Source organism: Drosophila guanche, unplaced genomic scaffold, assembly GCF_900245975.1.
Source record: "Drosophila guanche unplaced genomic scaffold, DGUA_6, whole genome shotgun sequence".
NCBI classification, from domain to species: Eukaryota; Metazoa; Arthropoda; class Insecta; order Diptera; family Drosophilidae; genus Drosophila; species Drosophila guanche.
In genome coordinates, this window is record NW_022995743.1 from 15,739,956 (window position 1) to 15,744,571 (window position 4,616).

General features: G+C 45.5%; 1 long non-coding RNA gene across 2 annotated transcripts; it reads right to left on the reverse strand.

Annotated features, from left to right (window-relative positions):
- Positions 1-1,894: 1,894 nt before the first annotated feature.
- On the reverse strand, positions 1,895-3,739 carry LOC117583272. Of its 2 annotated transcripts, XR_004573787.1 has the most exons (3): positions 2,540-3,739; positions 2,211-2,425; positions 1,895-2,141 (listed from the first exon to the last, which is right to left on the reverse strand). It is a non-coding gene; the product is annotated as an uncharacterized LOC117583272 (long non-coding RNA). The 2 variants fall into 2 exon arrangements; XR_004573786.1 differs by having other exon boundaries at positions 2,211-3,739.
- Between the last annotated feature and the right edge of the window lie 877 nt (positions 3,740-4,616).

Sequence of the window (4,616 nt, forward strand, 5' to 3'; positions counted from 1 at the left end):
CCCTTGAAGAGGAAGCTCTACAACTGCTCCTCTAATGCAAAAACAAAATGTTGCATATCGAAAGAAGTAAATTAAAAGCTCTGTTTTATTGATCAACATTTCTGCAAGAATCAGAGCCGTCTACAATGAGAGAGAGAGATGCTCATCATGTCCGCCTAGGGCCTTCTTCGGGGCTTCGGAGGGGGCAGCAGTCACACGGCCAGGAGGAATCCAAGATAGAGCTTCATTATGGAGTTCAGAGTGATCGCTGGAATGCAAATGTGCAGCTACGGTTCAGAATGTCTCTTATTTACGAAGAATTTGTGGATAGAAAAAATGAGAATTTCATGCTCTGCCTTAGCAAGCGATGCTAAATGTGTGGAAATTTTCCGATCAACAACCACAAACTCCACGTCATTGAAGTCGAGGATATGACTGAGGGACTTCAGGGACTGTCAAGGACATCGAATTATTGTTAATCAAAGTGCAGTTTCATGAACTCTGCAAAGTTTAGGTTTGGATAAGCTTCCGCATAAATCTTTTCCAGACTTCTGGAATTTAGTAGTTTTCTTTTTGATTTGTCGCAGTCTCCGTTTGCCGTTGCTCAGAGACAACTTGTGTCCTAATCAAGTCATTAACCCACTCTCCCTGAATAGACATCAGACGGAGAGCTGGCCAATAAATAGAGAAACCCTTTCGACTATTGGACAATCGCAAATCCCAGCCAGAGGGACCTCTCTATTCTTGGCCAAGACCAAAAACATTTGACTTTTTTGTGCCATTTCTGCTAATAAAGGTTGCTCTTGTTTTGGTTGGCTGGCAAAAAGCTAGGACCCCATGCCAGCAGCTACGGGTTGGACATTAAACAGTCAGCTCATTGTCGTGCCTGTCGTGGAGCGGCGTCAGTTTTAGTTTTTCATCATCCACGGAGAGAGAGAGAGAGAGACAGAGAGAGGGGCAAAGAGGCAGAGGGATAGTGGGACAAGGGGACTAGGAGACTGAGCGGTAGAGGGAAAGGGAGACTGAGGGACTGAGTCAATGGAGAACAGAGAGACGGCCATGGAATGAATGAAGCCACTTGAAGCTATAACAGTGCAATGCTATGATGGGAAAAAAACAACGAGAACGACGACGACGAGGATGACGATGACGCTGACGACGACGTCTAACGGAGCCCGACGGCATCCCAGCTAACTGGAGGTCATTTTGCAGTCACACTGCTATGAAGATGTATAGCTACACGGCCTCTGATATGATGATGAACTAGCGGCATGGGGGCACAGCAACAGAAACAGCAGCAGCAACAGAGAGGAACGAGCCGCACAGAGTGGCTGCCATTGCCACTGCCTCTACCATTCCCTTTCGTGCTTAGCCTTTTGAAGTAATTTGCAGTTTGCTATTTCTGTTTTATAATTGCTTATTAATGTCATTGTGCCGCCAGTCGAAGGCAGAGATAGATAGAGAGAGAGCCGCCCAGCTAGAGTTGAGTGCAGAGGGCCTGCGCAATAATTTCACTTGAAATGTTTTTAACAAATTTATGCTAATGTGATTTTGCAATTAAAGAGTCAAAGCAGAAATGATTGAACGGGCTGGGCTAATGCACAAGTGCCAGGCGATTTATACGATGTACTCGCACTGCCAATGATCAGCATCCGCATTATGATCGGCCGAGCAGACGCTCCTAAATCATCTCTCCATATGGCACTGTTCGAGTGCTCTGCCGCCGACAAATGATGATGAAGATGTCGGGCTGCCCTGTGGCTGTTCTAATGCCCACATTCGTGCACATTCCCACTCCATTCCCATCAACATTTGGCATCAAAACGAGCTGCCTGATGACTAAGTATATGCGGGAAACTCTTACAGTGGTCCTGGTTGGGAAATAATTATATCAAAGTAACTATTCAGCGACAAGTAAAATTACTGATTCATTTATTATTTTTCTGTTTCCAAGATCTCATCTTATTTAACTAGAAATTCCAAACTATCCTTCATACAATAACAGAAGTGCGTTGTAACCCACCCACTGTAGGGCAGCGCACCTGCATTTTCCGTCCTTCTATTTGATGTCTCTGCCTGCGCTTTTGATCTTGGCATAAGTACACATCTGTCTGTAGATTTTCCTCGATTTTTAGACAGTCTGCAAGATGGATTTTCCAGCCCTGATGCAAATACGTTAAACCAGAATAAAAATTAACGCGCTGCTGTTTGCATATGCTACCGAACTTTACCTTATTTATGGGTCTGTGTGCCATGAACACAAATTACTTTAAATATTTAAATGCATATTTCAGCAGTCAGCAGTCAGGAGTCAGGAGTCGTGGGTTCAGCAGGCCGACAGGCATACGCCCCATGTGGCACATCAAGTGCCAGCCATCACATGCAATGTGAGAAATCATGCATAAAAATGTATTATGTTCGAGCGCATGTTGCAACATCGTGTTGCCTGCAGCCATCATAATAATATCAGCAGAGCAGCGGCAGCAGAGCAGCGCCAACAAAGAGATGCACAAAAATAATGCATAAAAAATGAGAGACAGGAATTTTTTCTTTCAATTACCAGACACATTGGATGCCCTTTCCTGATTTATCGGTGAGCAAAAAAGAGGAATATAAAATCAAAGTTGACATGCCAAAAAGGGAGGGGTTATGACGCAAGTAGATCGATTATTCCAGGACCTATTCCGACCATCTGCAGGGTACACATATACCCCAAGTCCCTTCTGTGCATCGCCAACGAGTGTGTCCCATTGTAACCTGCCCCACCAGAGGTGCTCTGAAAGTGTAACAACGTGCAATTGTTTGCTGCCACATCGGAAAGTGCAGCAATGCAGCAAAAGCAACAGCAACAGCAACAGCAACAGCAACAGTAACAGCAGCAGCGATGCTGCATGCAGGGGGCGCAGCTGGCACAGCGGCGGCAACATCATTTGAACTGTCATTAAACTTTGACTATCATCCTTTTATTATTTGTAGCTACCGGGCCACGGCGCTCACAAGTATCCATTGAGGGGTAGCAGGTGGGGAGAACGCGCACTCCTACGAGTCAGCCAAGGGGCGCTTCCTGCTGGATACCAGGCCGTCGAGTCGCTGTTTGGTTGCCACTGCTGCTGCCAATTGTTGCTGCATACAATACAATTTCTTGTTGTTTTGTTGCTGCCTCTCGTTTGCCTGCATTGCGCTGGTGCTGCTTTGTTTTTGTGTGGTGCCCCAACACGTGAGCGCACCGCAGCGCACGTTGTTGGCTGCCACGGCCTTTGCGGGGCGAGCTTGACACTCAGAGCAGCAAAAACTGATGAACATGTTTACAGCATGTGTGCTATAAATTTCTATGTGTTCGGCCCCGCCCCCCGCCCACCACTTTGCTGCTGGACGCTTTGTCTCCAGCTTACCGCTGGCCACTTGCTCCAGTTGCCGTTGCCCTGCCACCTCGGTCGGGATATGATGTCCACAGGAGACAACAGAATTGCCAGGAGTTTCACTAAAATGTTGGACATCTTTTCTATCGCGATCCTCATTGCTCCTCCTCCGCCATTTCCATCCTTCACACTTTTGCTTCTAAACTCGATCTTCGCCAGATTTTGACCAAAAGGCCTTTGGACCGAAGGGCGTGTCTAGGGTGCTGCTGTTGAGGCTGCCTCGTCTTGCTTCGGTTCCTTGGAGCCAGCAGTCACAAGCAGAGGCAGGACAACGGCCAGGAGGAATCCAAGATAGAGCTTCATTGTGTTTTGTGTGATCGCTGGAAAACGAATATAAAGTTCCCGTTCATTGCTCCACTTTTATACAGAGAATTTTCCGCATGAAACAAATTGCAATTGCATGCCATTCAAAACATCTTAAAAAGCATTTCTAAACGAGGACAAGGTCAAATGTTGCAATTGATAAACCGTGCCAGTAAAAAACAAAGGAAATTTTCAAAGAATTTATTCTAAAGTGGATATGGTTTAAATGATTTTAATTTTAATTGTGTTTAAAATTTCCAATACTTTACTTACAAATTGCAAATTACTCTCTAAATCTCGCTTGTTCGCCCGATTTTAGAATACGGCTCATGTGTATGGTGCCCTCAGTACAACATACATCAGGACCGTACTGAATCAGTACAGAATAACTTTTTATTATTTGCCCTACGGCGCCTCAACTGGGATGCAACTGTGAGACTGCCATCCTACCATAGTAGACTTCTTTTAATATATCTTCCTTCCTTAGTTAGTCGTAGAAAAATGCTTGGGGGATGTAGACAGCCCTGACTTGTTGAGCCGCGTAAACTTTACGATTCCCATTAGACCCACTAGAAACTATATTCCTTTGTTCCTTCCACTGTGCGTATCGAATTATGCCTTGCACGAACTCTTTAGGGTCTAATTCCCTCTATCACATTATATCCTCGACTAACTCCCTACCTCTCCCGTAGCTAGTTTCATTTTAGCTTTGTATTGTTTCTGACTTTGATAGGTTTGCTTGCTTAGCTATACTTTCTTTAGTTTAGTTGTGTTTAGTTCTAATTTTCCTCGAATATTAGCCTAACATCTATCTTTCCTGCACGCTCGCGACCGGTTCGGTTAATCGCGCCGCGCGTCATGCGGCAGCGCCCCTCGGTCGGTTGGGCGGGAGGAGGGTTCTGCAGGCTTTGGCTT